Raw genomic sequence first — 17,431 nt, 5'->3', positions numbered from 1 at the left:
TGGAAGTGAAACCACTGTGGCTGTAGCCTGCACTGCCAGCACCAGAGGTGTGGAGCAGACATACCTTTGGGCGCTTGGCAGCCCACAACCCATTTGCAAATTTGATTTAAGCAGGAATCAAATTTGATTTCTAAATCTGAGCCTATGGTGTTTAGACTCTCAGTGGGTACATAAGAAGCACCCTGTTGGAGTTACAGATGCATCTAAGTGAGCTATGTGCCCAGATCTCTCAGACTGCATGAGAGTTAGGAGCCTAACCTACTTAGGCACTTTTTCAGGCAAGTTTGCATCCATGAGTACTGTTAGCACATGTCTAGCTGGATTTCCAGACTTGCTCAGAGCTCTATACATGGAAGCCTTTGGATAATTTGTCCTTTATGGCATGGGCTGAGCTCTTATAGAAATTCTAGCCCAGGTCTCAAGGCAGTATGACAGGAATATTAGCACAATGGATTCGTCCAGGAGAGAGTAATCCTTATAGTTTTAGGATTAGGGATTACTTGATGGGAGCAATGGTACAGGACTCAATGCTTGCTTAGTTCTTGCAAACATGACTTCAAATCAGTTGTAGATGACCAAGGCCTCATAGAATTTAAAGATGGAAACATCTACCTACACATTTCTAATATAATCATTACTTCAGCATTAAGGCATATCAAATTCCCTTGAATTTAGGTGCCTAACTCTCCTAGACCTTTTGGAAAATCCCAATTTGTGTCCATTCTTCATCTGCAGCAGGACTGTTCCTTGCAAGACACTTTCTAGCACTCTATCCAGTCTAATTTTAAAATGGTCTTGACCTCTGTTCTGTGGGACCTATCCCTCAGTTGGAATCTGATGCCTCTCACCACTTATCTCAGCACCTGAAACATTGAATGAGCTAGTTGTCTGTCTCAGGGGATAAATAATATAGCATCAGAGCCATGCCAGGTTGGAAGGAACCTCAAGAGGTCATCTAGCCCATTGCATGTTCTAAGCAAGATCACATATATCTAAACTGTCTCTGAGGAATGCTTCCCTAACTCATGTTTACAAATCTCCAGTGAAGGGAATTCCACAATGTTCCAGCACCTCACTGCCATTATAATGGGGAACTTCCCCCTAATATCCAACCTTAATCTCCCTTATTGCAAATTAAGGTAATTTCTTCCTGTCCTTCCCTCCAAGGAAGAGGAAAATGACTGATTATTGATATCTTTATAACGACCTGGTACAAAGGAAAGACTGTCAAATCCCTCCTTGGTCTTCTCTTTTTTAAGCAAACCCAGATCCTATAAGCTTTCCTCACACGCTGTGAATTCCAGTCATTTTCTCATATTTGTTACTCTCCTCTGGACACTTTTTAATTTGTCCACGTGTTTCTCTAAGTGCAGTACTCCAAAGTGAAAACAATACCCCAGCCAAGGTGTTACCAGTGCTGAACAGAGTGGATTAGCAGTATGTAATTTACTGTCATTTGTTGGTTTGAATCTAGGCCAGGTTAGAAACAGTGGAATTGTGGCCTTCAGGACATGCTTTGGAGGCTTATGAGAAATGAACTGTGTGGAGATCAGTCTGGAGGTTAGTCCTGTTCCTCTAAGAGAGGTGTCCTTACCACCAAAAGCTGTGATCCGTCTGGCTTCATGTCATTTTATTGGGTGTCTTGGCAAAGGGGTCACTGTTTCTATAGGGCCCACAGAGATGAAAAGGGAGTGCCCACTTCAAGTCTGAGTCAAATGATACTGGTAGTGGAGGGTGTGAGAGCCTCACCCTTCTATCAACTGGGCTGTGCCTGGCTTGGGATAAATGAAACTAAGATGCCCAGCTGATGTAAATATAACAGCGCTATCCCCAGCTGGTATAAATCTACCAAGCTTCATTGCAGACAGAGGATGAGACCCCTGCTCCAGTAAACCTGCATTGCTCCATTGAAGTTTGTGGTGGAGTCAATAAATTTGCAAGTTTGACCCCATCAGTGGTCAGTCTGGTCCCTTTCCTCAGCACTGAATTCACTCTCTGAAAGGAAGGCAGAAGGCAGCTGGTGCTGAGAATTTAGGAATTCAGTTCCCTGACTGAGGAAAGGAAAGGCACAAGCTGTCCCACCCCTAGGACAAATCTCTTTTAATTCTACTCTTTAGCAAGCAGGGAGGGAGGCAAGGAAGCTGAAGCAAGTGCTGAACAATGATTATGGCACATTAGACAGATCAAGGGAAATGGCTCCAGGGTCCTTTTCTCCACACTTCAGTCGGAAGCTGTGACAGCCCAGGATATTGCCAGGCATTTATCACTGCAAATGGGGTGGCAAGGAGCCTCTTTATGTTATCAGCTGAGCTCCAGGCCCAGGCCTTGGATTAGGAAGATCAGAATGATGGTGGCACAACTGCCCCTGCTGAGGCTGAAGAGGTCCAGTGAGGTCGTGGCACCACATCCACTGACTGGAATCTGTCTGCATGTGTGCCTGGGTGTGTGTTTGTGTAAAGAAACCCTGAAAGTTGCTTACAGAAATACTGTTGCTGTGATCATATGTCCAGTCAGGGACTGGCTCTGTCATGTCATCAGGAGAGCTGTCATCTTATAGAGACTTCATAACAGAGACTCTGTTCAGTGATTCAGAGTAGGACTGCAGAAAGCTTCTTGGTGAACATATTACTTAGCAAATAAGTCTTTCTACCCCTCTGGAGAACCTCTATCTATTTCTCTACCTTCCTACCTACCCACATGCTTATCTCCATGCATACTCCCAGAGGCATAGCTAGCAAATTTTGTGCCCTGGGTAGGCAGTTGCAGCAGAGGCATCAATGGTTGGATTGGTGGTGGCGGCAGCTGCCATACTACTTCCTCTTTAAGACAGTACTCAGGGCTGATGCTCTGTTTGCATACCTCTGGTTATACTCCTGCACAGTGCTACATCCCTATAATTCTGTCTTTCCTCATACATGTGCAACCATCCCTCCATCTATTCTCATATGCTAAATATCCACCTATCTATCTACCCTTCATCTTCTCTCATCTATATTGATCTTGGGTCACTTTCCTCAATGGTCTTAAATTATAGGTTATTCTACCACCCCCATCCCTAATGACTGACATTTTCATGAACTTGAGCATTTAACATTAGTCCCTACCTTAAAACACTTAACAGTCTAGGCAAGTAAGAACTATTACCTCAGTTTTATAGACAGGGGACCCAAAGTGCAACGTTATTAGGTAACTTAACCACTGCCATAGGTGTCTGTAGTACTGCTGCCCCAGGTGTCTATAGTACACCTGGGAGTGGAGCCAAGATCTGAGTACCAATCAGATGCCTTAACCCACCAGAGCCTCCTTTCTCTATAAACAGCAGTTGCTCATTGAGGATGCAGAATATCTTTGGAAGTCTCTGCTTCTCAACGTTTACACCTGGCCAGTTTCTCTTCCTTGCTCTGCAACAGTGTCTCAGTTTTCAATGTAATTGCTTGTTACCCTGTGACTGCTGAATCTAAGGTGCTGAAGGAGGACACCTTGGTAGATTTACATTCACTTCAGTTATGGAGTTCTTCCATAGAAGCCAAGCGTAGCTAATACAACAAGCACGCATCTCTGCAAGACATTTTGATCTGTTGAAGCATTTGTACGATTCCTTGCTGCCATATAAATGTCTCTAATTGCAAATGACAAAGGAATTAAGCTGAAAATTGCCCCAAAAAAGTAGTCTGAGCAATTGCCTGAATGCCCCATGGCAACAAAACACTGACTTAGCTGAAAAGGAAAATATCGGTCCCTGAGGTTGATCCCACTTGTGTGTCCTGATTCTCGGCATTGTGATGAAGCATCTGTGGCTGCGTTTAAAATATTGAAAAAGTCTCTGAAAGGTCAACGTGGCTAGAAATGCAGGATTGGGAAAGTATTGCTAATCACAAACATTCAGAAAACATTAAATAGTTTTACCCAGATCATGAGATGTTGAAAAATCATGAGATGAAAAAAATAAATAAATAAATTAAAAAAAATATTGTTTTGGGGTTATTTTTAACTGCCTTTCCTTATTTCAACATTTTGGGTAACATTTCCAAACTTTTTCCTACTTGCTTACAAGGCTGGAGTATTGGGTTTTTTTAATTAAAGCTGATTTTCTTGCATAATTTCAGAACCTTAGAAGCTGACACACTAAAAAAATACCCCTAATATTCTGATAATCATACTTGAGAATATTAAGTTTATACAAGATCTAAATCAGTACAAATGTTTCTCCTTTTTTGCTTTTAAAACCCAATGGGTAAAAAGGGTTTGGAGGAATGGGAGACATTTTCACCTGCCAGACTTCCCTCCCATAGGTAATATGATAATTGCAACCCAAACCTTGCAGAGTGAAAGTGAAACTGAAGGCCTTGTTATACCTTATGCTGAAAGCCGCACAAATGTTAATCAACTTCCTGTTGGTTGGCTCAGTGGAGCAGTCACACAGTAAGGCAAAAAACCTGCTCTGATTGCCCCACACCTGCACAGCTGTTACTTATCACTAAAGGCTTAGAGAGCAAGGACTGGACTAGGAGACAGGGCAGGGGTGGGCAGTTATTTGGGCTGGAGAGCCACTTCAGGATTTTGGTGAGTTGTTGGAGGCTTGAGATAGCGGGGTCGGGAGGTAGTTCTGACCTGGCCCAGCATGGCAGGGGTGGGAGGTAGCAATTGATCCCATCTGAACCTGGGTCCATCTGCCCTGCACCCACTGCTGGGGGCACCAAACAGAGCAGGTAGGTGGATGGAGACCATGGAGACCAGCCAAGGCCCCCCATGGGCACGACATGCTCAGCTGGATGAATAGGATTGGATTATGGGTGACTAAGGAGTGGTGTCCAGGAGCAGGATGGGCAACTGGGGCTGGCACTAGGGCTGGGGCTGGGATTGTGGGATGGTGACAGCATGGGGTCTGGGCCTGGGTCCAGGACAGAGCCATGATCCGGTCCCTGTACATCCCTGTGACAGGCACCAGTTCTGCTAGCAGGGACATCTGGGGAGCAGACTGTGGCTTTGCCCTGGGCCCTGAACCTGTGCTGTCACCACCCTGCTATACCCTCGTCTCACAAGCCAGTCCCACTCCCAAACACCACTCCCTGCCCACCTGCAGGCTCATCCTAGCTGCCTGGCTGAGTGACCCCTCCCAACAGGGGTCTCCAGGCCAGTCGCTATGGAGATCCTGCCCACCCAATCCATCTGGTGCCCCCAGGGATGGGTGTAGGGTAGATGGGCTGAGGTGCCTGCGTAGCAGGGCTGGGTCTGGTGGCAGCTGCAGACATACTGGTAGTGGCAGCCAGACAGAGTGAGCTACCACTGTGGAGGCTGCTGAGAAGCCAAATCCAACAACTGCACCACTCCCACCCCAGCATGTGCCCGGTGACAATGGGACTGGCTGCATGCACTATGGCCCAGGCTGACCCCTGTGCCTGGGCTGGGTGGGCCTGAAGGACCCACCAAGGGCTGGATAGAATTCTTTGGGGGGGCCAGATCCAGCTCAGAGGCCATATTTTGCCCACCATGAGTTAGGCCAAGGACAGTTTTGCTGCTTCCACTGGACAGAACAAGTGCTACAGCCCTGGAGCCTCCTGCCACTGCTTGAACTGGCTCTGTTCTCACTGGGAACATACTGAGCCAATCTGAGTGGGGGGAAGGGAGGGCACAACATCCCTGCCGCTACTGGAACCAGCTGGCTTTGCTCCTTCTGGGAGCAGAGCCAGTCCAAGAAATGGTGGAATGGCAGGGAGGCAGTGCATTTCCCACCCCACCCCCCAGCCCCGTGCTTGGACTGGCTCACTTTGCTCCTTCTGGGAGCAGGGCTGCTCTGAGCAGTGGTGAGAGGCACCACAGTCCCAAATGCTCAGGGGCTTCTGCCAGATGTGCCCAGGAGGGTGAGCTGATATGCCCAGACCTGCTGTGCCCCTGTGTCCCCACTCACCCTGAATCAGGAGGGCCTACTGCCTGCTATAGAGAGTGACCACACTTCAATGGAACAGAAGCAACATTAGGCAGACTAGAGATAATCCTGCCCTGGATTTGCATAACATTAAATCCAATAACAAGTGCTTTAAGCCATTTAAAAGGTGTTTATGTGTAGCAAGTCTAGGGATTAAGAGCTCCAGAAGCTGCCTAAAGTTACCATGTAACAAGGCCTTGACTAAGCTGTTTGTCTTTTCTGAGCAGGATGGTAAAGATTGGCATTTGCCTCATTTCCCATCAGAGAATCAGATGGGTTGTTCCAGACCCTGGGCTTTCAAACTCCATGCCCATGTGTAGCTTTATTATGCTATGCTACAGCCAGGGTACACAGGCTGTCTGTCATGTGGAGCTGGGATCCTAGAAATCCTAGAATTGTTGGTTCCAACATGGCAGTTGAGGTGTGTCTGCACCATAACTTCCATCGTACACCGGCAAGGATGCTACCCAGGCATGCCTCTCCAACCCACTCCTGCTTGCATGTGCCAAATACAGAAATGCAGCAGTGAAGCTACTGTGGGGACATCCATTCATGCTCACTCTCAAGATCAGTCTCCAGCACACTTAGGAATATGTCAAGGCAGCATCATTAGCTTACACATGATTTTGGCACAAATCAGCATGTTATGCTCTGGATTGATGATTGATGCTGGGAGATGGATTGCCCATACCCTTCAGGTCTCAGCTCCGTCCTCCATAGCAGGAAGCCTGGAAGCCCTGAGAGCCTCAGCTTAAGAATGGGATGCTCAGGTCTCTCAGCTACCCCCAGTTCCCCAGGAACAGCTCAGGTGGTCTGTCACTGCTGGGGAGCCAGGACAGCCAGAGCTTCCAGTTTTGCTCTGAAAAATCAAGTGGAAATTGCTCATAGTTTCTACAATGAACAATTTTGAGAATTCTCTTTCCATGAGAGACTCCACAAATTCCAGTTTTTATCCCAACTTCAAAAGAAAATGGTCCCGAAATGCCAGACTTTCCCCTACAATTGAGGTTTTCCCTATAACCAAGCAATGATCATTGCAGCTCACAAGTTTATTTCCCTCCCAATGGAGTAATAAGAAGCTGATTAAAACTAGAAGAGAATGATTTTGAAGGGCCCCGGTTACTGTGTGTGTGACAAGATTGCTCAATGTCATACTCAGAACACTTCTGCTAAATAAATATTACAAAGGAGATAATGAGGAGCTATTTTAACTTAGTGCCAAACTGGATTGAGGTATGAAACTCCTTTTAGAGCTACACATTACTCAGTGCAGTATATAATTGCAACTTCATAAACTATTAGCAATCCACTGATGGGAGATATTCTTCCTAATTTGTTCCAACTAGATCCTGTTATTCCCATCATGTGCCAGCAAATTGCAGACAGTGTTCACTCTTCTCAGCTACACATATTCTCCTTGTGCCCGTGACTGAGGATTCTTGTTTGAGGTGGCTGGGCCTGTCCAGGGAGCTGTCTGTCCCGTCTTCTCTGAGAGACGACTTTTGTCTCTTGTGCAATCTGCTTTAAACTGCTATTCCTTTTCAGAGAAAACTGAAGAATTAGGGTCACAAGCAGTAATGAAAATGGTGAGATATATAAGCTCCGTGGGCTGTCAATGATCCTGACCATCCCAGATGCAACCTACCAGTCTCTTTGTGGAAGTTTCCCAATGCTGCCTTCATATCCTCTCTTGATTTATACAGGTTGAGTCATGGGCTGCTGCTTGAATCTGCAAAGCCAACAGAGCAACATTTCAGTCCTGCTTTATTCACAGTGGTCCACAAGAGACAGGAAACTCAGCCGTCAACACCCATCAACACTCCACAGAACTCCGTTACCATGAGCCACAGCATTCTCATCCTGAGCCCTTTCCTGAAGAGAAAAATCCTACACATTGCTGATTGCTGTGTGTATGGAGAATGCCTAGCAAAATGGGCTATATGTTACATAGCAGCAATAGATTTGGGCATCAGGAGCAGTTAGTTTTATGACTACATTCACTGGTAACTACTACTCATGCCCAAGTTGAAGTGGCCTAGGTCTTCTCCTCAGCAGTGTGATTTTCAGCTGCAGTGAAGATTTTGCTTATTTCAGGAAATTCTTCTGGAGTAGGGGGACAGGTCCCCAAGTGCAAGTGCTCTGGTGTCAGGACATGAACACTTAGCAGCACAGAAGATCTCATGCTTTGGAAAAGCTCTCCAGAACCAGAATGGTTTGGTTCTGAACAAATTGCCTAGATAGGCTGTGACATCAATCGCTGGATGTTTCTAAAAAGATCAGGTCAGACAAACATTCACACAGGTTGGTTTGGATAGGGATGTTCCTGTTTTGATCAGAGGGTTGAACTAGATCATTTAGTGAGGTCCTTTCCACCCCAACTTTTCTATGAACGTTTGCTCTGATATCTTCAACTCCCTTTTGGTTACATTTCGTCCTTATACTTCCATTTTTGGAATGTATCCAGCAGTAAAATTATTTTCTTTAAGCTCCAATTCTTGGAGGCATGTGATCAGGGTACAATTTTAGCTATCTTTAAAAAAGTTAAATTTTAGTCTTATCAGTTGAAAAAAAGCTTGACACGGAAATGCTAAATGTTTCATCAGCAGAAATTGGGGGAAAAATACCCTTTAAATTTGTGTGTGGGGGGGTTAATGGTGGATTTTTAAGTGGTCTCCTGATTTAGGGAGGACAAACTCATGATTTGTGAATATTTGGGTTTGTTAGCTCTGCCATAATAATCCAGGAACAGATCACAGTCAGGAAGCCAAGAGGGAGAGCTGTTGGATAAGTGCTGCAGTTTTTTTATCCAGTTCTGTTAAGAGGAAATTTATACCCCAGGGAATCAGCCCCTAAATGCTGCTCTCACAGAGACATTGAATCACTCAGTTCTTTGGAGCTGGTGGATTTGGATGTTGATGCAACCCACTGGTGCATTTGGAATGAGTCAAAACCCTTTGACAGTGATTCCCTTGGGGGGGAAGGCGGTCGGCTGTGGATTCTCAGCCACACAGTCAGATCACAGCTTGACAAATGGAAATGTCAGGCTGAAGTTTGTTTTGCGGGCTCAGAGTTAAACATGCAGTGATTAGCGCTCAGGTTGCACAGGCTCCAGAATATACCCCATGGCAGTGCTAGAATGTATCCATTTTCATGCTGGAACAGTGCTAAGGAAAAAAAATGAATGCAGGTATGGAGATAGTGAGCAGAACCCCAAACACGAGGAGAATGGGTTCAGATCAGCACCTGGATATTTTGAATCCTAAACTGGCCAGGAATGGAGACAGCTTATGTGAACTCTCTTATGCTAGGCCTCCTGTATGCCACTCACACCTGTGCACAGGGGATGTAAAACACCATCAAGCCAGATTCTGCTCCACCTAATAGGCACCTAGTGGACATAAGCACCTATATATAATCCTATTCCATCCTGCTCAAGGGCTCCTCCTCCTGCTCATTGCTTCTTGTGACTTGTCTTAATACTAAGATGATGAAGCATTACATAAGTAGATGAGTTATGTTTTGTCAGGAACTTGAGCTGGTATACAGTCACAATTAGGCATCTAACTGGTGGACTAAGATCTGGACTCATTAAGTATGCCCGTTGCACTCACTCACACCAAAAGTAGCTTTGCTTACTCTGGTTGCATGAGTGTTACTGTCTGAAGACCCAAACATGGCAGATTCTGGTCTCTAGGGGATATGTGCCTAAGGTACACATGCTGACATGCACATCCATCACTTGAACTTGTTGCAAATTTTCTAACACAATGTATTATTTTGACATAACATGCTGATTTCTTAAAATTAAAGGCTTTTGTGCACCTGTGTCAGTGTGTGACTTTCACTAGTAAAAGTTTCTTAGCGCTAGGACAGAGCATAAGTGGAACTCCTACAATGCTCACATCCATGCCCACATATACAGACAGCATTCCTGCCTCTACAGCCCCTGACATATGTTACATTTAACATGTAATTAACAGGCTAATTACCCTTTAAATAGTAACCTGACCACATGGATAAATCACTTTAAGGTGTGATAATAGAGTGAATGAACCACGAAGTTATTCCACATGTAATGTAATGTGGAATAGCTTTGTGGCTCATTTGCATCATGCTCGGAGTGCTCCTAGCTGGGTCATGAGGTGCTACAGGGATTTGGGAGTGGGGTTAAAGGGTCTGGGGGCACAGGTGGTGTTCTCTTTGATCCTCCCAGTCTCAGGTTATGGGCTGAGGAGGGAGAGGAGGATCCAGATAGTTAATCAAAGACTGCGGTGCTGGTGTCATCGGGAAGGCTTTGGCTTCCATGACCACACCCCGCTCTTTGATGAGAGAGGCAGCGAGCTGCTGGGAAGAGATGGCCTCCGCCACTCTTCCCTGGGGAGGAGGCTCTTCTCAGCCAGACTGGCTGAACTGCTCCACCGGACTTTAAACTAAGCCCACCGGGGGACGGGGGGACTACCGCCACTGCTGGCCCACTGAGCAACCCTTGCAAAGCCAGTAGGCCAAGGCATTTAAGGGAGCCCACACCTGCCTCAGCCCTGGTACAATCTGTGGGCAAGGCAAGAGCCCCCAAGGGGACACTTGCCTGCCTGTACACAAATGCCAGGAGCTTGGGGAATAAGCAGGAGGAACTCATCCTCCTGCTTAACACAAATAATTACAATGTCATAAGGATAACAAAGACCTGGTGGGACTCCACCCATGACTGGACCATGGGTATAGATGGCTATACCTTGTACAGGAGAGATTGAGTAGATAAAAGGGGCAGGGGTGTAGCTGTCTATGTTAAGGAAAGCTACGCATCCCTGCAAGCTGATGTTGGTGACCAGGGTGGACGGCTGGAGACCCTCTGGGTTAAAATCTGTGGGGAACACGGCACAGAGGGCACAACGGTGGGAGTCTACTACAGACCTCCCACCCAAAGTCAAGAGCTTGACCAGGAGTTTTCCTGGGAACTGGCTGAGGCTGCATGCTCCAGGACCATGGTTGTCATGGGTGACTTCAATTACCCAGACATCTTGTGGGAGGATCACTCAGCAAAATCCGAGAGGTCGCAAAGCTTCCTATCATGTGTGGATGACTCTACCTGACTCAAGTCTATGGGCCAATGAGAGGTAAAGCATTGTTCAACCTGGTACTGGCTACTGGGGATGACATAATCGGCAAGCTAGTGATCAATGGGAAGCTGGGTGACAGCGACCACGAGCTGATCACCTTCACCATCCGCCGTAAAGCTGGCAAGTCAGTCAGCAACACGGAAGTCCTTGACTTCAGGAAAGCCGACTTTTACAAGCACAGGAGGCTTGTCAGTGAGGCCCCAAAGGACTGCAACCCCAGGAGGAGGGGAGTTCAGGAAGAGTGGTTGCTCCTCAAGGGAGTGATCCTCAATCCACAAGCTAATTCTATTCCATCTTGGAGGAAAGGCAGCAAGTGGGCACAGCAGCCCCCCTGGCTCTCCAGGCATCTTTTTAGACCTCCTGAGGCTAAAAAGAAAGGCCTACAAAGGATGGAGGATGGGATTCACCTCCAAGCAGGAATATTCTGCACTGGTCCGGTCCTGCAGAGAGCAAACCAGGAAAGCCAAGGGGACGTCATTCTCCCCTTGTACTTGGCCTTGGTGAGGCTGCAGCTGTAGTACTGCACCCAGTTTTGGGCTCCAGAATTCAAAAAGGATGTGGAGAAGCTTGAGAGAGTCCAGAGAAGAGCCACGCGCATGATCAGAGGTCAGGGAAGCAGACCCTACGATGACAGGCTGAGAGCCATGGAGCTCTTTAGCCTGGAAAAGTGCAGGCTCACGGGTGATCTGGTGGCCACCTATAAGTTTATCAGGGGTGACCACCAGTACCTGGGGGAATGTTTGTTCACCAGAGCGCCCCAAGGGATGACGAGGTTAAATGGTTATAAACTACTGCAAGACCATTTCAGGCTGGACATAAGGAAGAATTTCTTTATAGTCCAAGCCCCCAAGGTCTGGAACAGCCTGCCATCAGAGGTGGTTCAAGCGCCTACATTGAACATCTTCAAGAGTAAATTGGATGCTTATCTTGCTGGGTTCCTATGACCCCAGCTGACTTCCTGCCCTTCGGGTGCGGGGCTGGACTCTATGATCTTCCGAGGTCTCTTCCAGCCCTAATGTCTATGAAATCTATGAAATTCATGTCGTCATCTGTGCCAACTGGGCAGCACACACGGTTTTATAGGTCCTGGTACAAGGGTACCTGGTGATTGGGCTGCTGCAGCCAGATCGCAGTGTTCTCTTGCCTAGGGATGAGTAAAAACCATGTGTGCTACCCATCTGGGCAGCACAGAGTTTAGACAAGTCCTGGTGCATGGGGAGCCCAGTGCTGGGCTGCAGCAGCCCAGTCCCAGGTTCCTTTTGCCTTCAAGCTGGAGTTTTGACAATCAGCCAGTTATTGACTGGGGCTGGGGAATGGTTTGATTCCCACTTCCCAGCCCCAAATGACAATCAGCTGATTTCATCTTGCTGGTATAGGAGAAGCCTGGGCTCATGATGCCAGGCTCCCCTTGTACCAACAGGTAAGTCACAATCCCAGAGTCATGCATCCTGACAGTCAAGTGTGGCATGGCAGGAGGTACAATTGTTAGGACTGTGAATTAAATCCCATCATGTCTTAGAGAGAATATCTGTCAGGGCCTGCAACACAGGCACTACCTACGTGCAGATACCAGCAGGCCTCTGGACACCCATGGACCCTCCTTTCATCCCCCCCCCCCCCCGGCATGGGCACCACACACCAATCTGCATAGGTTGGAGCTGACCTGAAGGATGGACTGTTTTCAGAAAGCAGAGGGGTGCTCATGTGTACTCATGCCTGTATGCAAGTTCTCTGCATTGTCCAGTGTGCATAGAACACACTCACTTATGCAGCTCAGCCAGCCTGCCAAGGAGTGCAGGGGCTGGGAATCACTTCTAGAGAGGCCTGTGAATTACTGCAGGTGAGTCTGCCATGGCCTGGCAGCAAGGAATCATCAAAGGGGGAGATCTCTGCCCTAAGCAGGTGGGATTCCCAGAAAAAAGAACTAGCTAATGTTTGCATCTGGTCTGCTTTAACTATTGAGATATAAGGAATCCCTTCCATGTGACCACATAGCCAGTGACTTTAATCAGCTCTTGCTGTCTCTAAAGGGTCAACAGATTCTGAGACTCTTATGGTATCTTCCATTCAGATGGTCATATTCACTGCTAATGGGGTGGGCATCTTTCATAAGTGAGAAGAACCAGCAGCCCAGCAATACCTCTGAGTCTCAAGCCTCCTCACCCTCTCCTAGATTAACAGCAATGGATGCTTTGTAATTAGGATTCACCAACTGATGCTGGAAGTGGCTGGGGGAGGAGGAGGGGACTGTGCTCTGGACGCACTTGCTTAATGGTGTTAGCATTTCAGTGGTCACAGCTTGCCAGTCAGGATGATTAAAGATAAGCTAATCCGTGATTATAATCTTTCCATGTAATGAGCAAATTAAAGTGAATGGAGGGAAATTCCTACCTCTTCTTGGGCCTGTCACACAGGAGGATCAATGAGACCCTGGTGCATTGATTTGCTTTTGGGAGAGTTCTCCAAGCCACAGGGGAATGGAAAGCTCTTCGTTTCCAATGACTGCTGAGAAAATGCAACCAAAGACGGATGTTAGTGAGAGGGAAAAAATCCATACGCTGGGGAGAGGACAAATGCAAGATCAACCCAGTTTACTGTGACAAACCTAGAGCCTAAGTTTGGGGGGGGGGCTTGCCTGTTGTGGGGTTTTTGCCTTCCTCTGTAGTGGGGATGAGACCCTCTACCTGGGACATCTTGAGCATATATTGACAACATTTCATAGAAGCAGGACATTGGCTGCCATGATTCCCTTGCTTTACCTGTGGCAGATTACAGTGTTAGGTCTATGTTGTGTCACGGTTGACAGTAGTCTTATGTAGAGTTTAGATTGTGGTTTGTATGGGATGGTTTGGATAGGGCTAATCCTGCCCCAGGCAGAGAGCTGGACTAGATGAACTCTTGAGGTCCCTTCCAGCTCTACTTCTCTATAACTCTATGATACTCTGGGATGAGACCCTGAGCAAGATGCATAGCTTTTGAATAGGCTTGCCCTGATGAGGAGCTTGTTTTTGGAAAGCCCCAGCACCTGAAGCCAGGAAATTGCATCTGCCTCTAACTTTCAAAACAAGAAAAAAATCACTTTAGCCCTTTTGGTGGCAAGGACAAGCTGAAATATGTAACCCCAGGGACAGATCCAGGGGGGTACAGTCCTCCATTCCTGTTGTACATGGGAAAATGATGGAACCAGGCTGCCTGATCTATCTTCCCAAGCTGGATGGGCAGCCAGCAGCACTTCCTCCATCCTGCCAGCCTGGAAAGAACTGATCTGAACTGCACTTCACTTTTCAAAATCCTAGATTCACTCTTGTGTAACCCAGATGTCCCCCTAAGACCCAACAAAAGGGAAATGCATAAAAAGAGCCCCATACCTATTGTTTTAAATGTCATTATTTTAGATGATTTTGAAAGCTTGTCAGGAATGACACCTAGACCTTGCACAGAGCTTTTCCAAACCTGCTTTATAAAGGAGATCAGTACCATTAGCTTCATGTTACAGGGTGTGTCTACACATGCATTTACGCTGGCTTAAATTTACTGCACAGTAACTTATTGCACAGTAACAGGGAATAGGCAAGAGTCTACATGTGCAGGTGTTAAAGCACATTGACACTGTGTGTGGACTGACGTGTTAGTTCCAAGTCAGTCCACAAACTTTTCCTTGCTTGTATAGTGGCATGGGGTCTTAGTTCCAAGTTAGTTTGGAAGTTAGTTCCAAGTCAGTCTACAAACAGTGGACTGAACAGTAAGGCATGTGTATTACTGAGTGTTACTAAAGTGTTACTGAGCAGGAAGGCGTCTACATGTGTTACTGTGGAGTAACTAATTGGGTATAAATTTGATATCTGCATGATGTAGGTAGCAAATTTACACTCAGGTCAGCATAAGTCACCATATTTACTGTGCAGTATGGGCATTCACATGTAGACGTGTGCCCACACTACACAGTAATTTGAGTTACAGCACAGTAAATGCCCATGTGTAAATGTGCCCACAGATGAGAAAAACTGAGGCACAGAGCACAGCCTGTGGTCACTTAGTCTGCCAGCAGGACAGTCAGTGAGAAAATTTAGGTCTCCTGATGCTGTTGTGTGCTATTCCCTCAGCTTCACTGCCACTGGAAGGGTGCGTGCATTTCAGGGAAGTTAGGTTGGACTATGGGCCTACAACAAGGCCTGAACACTTATGGGTTGCCCCTGCTTTCCTGCTTTCTCTGCCCTCTCCCCATTCAACAGCATTTCAGCTGCCTGCTTTTGCCAAGGGGCACCCGTCCTGCTGGGCACATGGCTCCCAAGTGAATAGGAAAGAGTGATGAGGCAGCTGCTAAGAAGCTAAAGTGTTTTTTTATTCCAAACTTGTCCTGCAGCCATTTATCAGAGCCAAGTACAAAGCAGCTTAACCGCTGTCTCCTTCTGTCCTTGTGAAGGACTAGGGAGAGTGATTACCTTTAAAAGGAAGTGAAAGCGGCAGGCTTTGGTCTGTAGGGATGTGGATTTGGAGTTTGATGTGGTCCGATGTTTGATGTGATTCTTTCTCCCCTTCCCCCAATCTCTTTTGCAGATTAAGGTAGAGTTTAACCCAGTCATGTAGCCAGAAAATCTGAGAGGGTTTTGAGGGCTGTTAGCACCCAGATGGCTAAGTGGTCATACAACCACATACAACCATACACAAGTGGATATTCCCCTTCACAGGGGAGCGGTGGTCGCCAGATAGGGGTGAGGGTTTATATCCTGTGCCTGATAGTGCCAGGAGACTACAGGGAGATTCAACAGATACCAGTCTTCAAACACTAAAAAGTTGCTCAAACAAGGATGGCAATCAATAGCATTTTATAACTATGAGGATTACCCAAAAAGTCGGTGGAATCTCCAGCATCAGGAGTTAAGTGCAGGTTAGACAAATACTTGGCTGGATTGATTTAGTTAGGGGTGATCCTTCCTTGAGCAAGACATTGGACTAGATCACCTCTTGACATCCCTTGGAAACCTTATTTTTTTATGATCCCATGGTTCTGGATACAGATCGTTTTGATTTCCAGGGCCTTGAGAAAAAAACAAATAAAAATTCTGTCCTTTTGCAACACGAACAAAACACTGAAGATATGTTGAGAATCTTCTGTCCATGAGGAGTTTAAAAATAGACACCACCCACATAAAATGATAACAAATGTAATTTTGTTACAGCCTCAAATGTAATTATACTGCAGCTCCACACTGGACCTGTATATAAACTGGTTCTGTCTCTGTGCCTTCTCTGAGATTGCCAAAAAGTAACAACGTTTATGCTACAACCTCAGTCTTGTGAAATGGAGAGCCATCCTCAGCCTTAAAAACAACCTGGACATTGTCATATAACAGGCGGATAAGGGGGGTGCCAATGTTGTCATGGACAAGACAGTGTACATACAGGAAGCTGAGAAACAACTTTACAACACAGAGTTTTACCAACTTCTGACAGAGAAGTCCATGGAACAATACTAGAAGGAATTAAATAAACTCTTAAAGAAGCCACCTCTGGAAACACAGGAGAAGATTACTGCTTCTACCCCCCGGGAACCCAGGCCAAGGATGCCCCACTGTCTCTGGCATTGGCACCACCATGGAGGGAGTTTCTCGCTCTCTTGACTGTAACCTATTCCCATATGTCACTGGAGCTGCCAGCTATTGGAAAGACACCATACGTTTCTAAAAGAAACTGTGCTCCGCTGATACGCTTCCAGCAAATCTCATATTAGCTACTGTGGATATCGTGTCTCTGTACACAAACATCCCTCATAAGGAAGCAATCTCTACATGTAAGAACGAACGAACACTGATCTGACGTCAGCTGCTGAATGACACAGAAGCCTCTGGTAGAACACTTCAGCCTCCCTGGACATTTCATCATTGATCTCAGGATTGCTGTTCTCGGGCAAAAATATTTTAAAAACAAGTTTGAGTGGGAAATTGCAGAACAAGTAATCATCCACAAACTGGACTGTGTTAAGTATGGATTAAACAGGGACTATGAATTCTTCCTCATTACTTGGATTAGCTTTTGTGATCCCTTTGTTCCTATAGGTTTACTGCTCATTTGTGTTTCTCTCCTGGCACTATCCCCTCCCCCCTCTCTCCTATCCCTCCCTCTTTCTAATTTCTCTCTCCTTTTTATATTCAGATTTCTGCACATCCTTCTTATAGCATCTGATGAAGCGAACTTGTGAAAAACATTTGCTCTACACAAGTATCTTATTGAGTTAGTATGTAAAGGTGCATATCTACCCTGCCTTCTTATTATATATACTTCCATAGCAACTAAGACCCCCTGTGTGGACCAAGACCCCAAGCCACTATACAAGCAAGGAAAAGTCAATCCCTGTCCCAACTAGCCAACAACTTAAGCAATTGGTAAG

The 17,431-nt window shown here is 46.3% G+C and overlaps 1 long non-coding RNA gene across 1 annotated transcript in view; it reads right to left on the bottom strand.

The window, feature by feature from the left end:
- LOC109284488 (uncharacterized) overlaps positions 1-17,431 on the bottom strand; it is a 42,095-nt gene that overhangs the window by 13,950 nt on the left and 10,714 nt on the right. The window contains exons 2-3 of the long non-coding RNA XR_009456519.1: positions 13,435-13,548; positions 7,572-7,655 (exon numbers count right to left, since the gene is read on the bottom strand). This is a non-coding gene — a long non-coding RNA (uncharacterized LOC109284488). The remainder of the gene's footprint in view (positions 1-7,571; positions 7,656-13,434; positions 13,549-17,431) is intronic.

The sequence above is a fragment of the Alligator mississippiensis genome, chromosome 14 (assembly GCF_030867095.1).
Source record: "Alligator mississippiensis isolate rAllMis1 chromosome 14, rAllMis1, whole genome shotgun sequence".
NCBI classification, from domain to species: Eukaryota; Metazoa; Chordata; order Crocodylia; family Alligatoridae; genus Alligator; species Alligator mississippiensis.
This window is presented reverse-complemented; position numbering and strand designations above follow the sequence as displayed.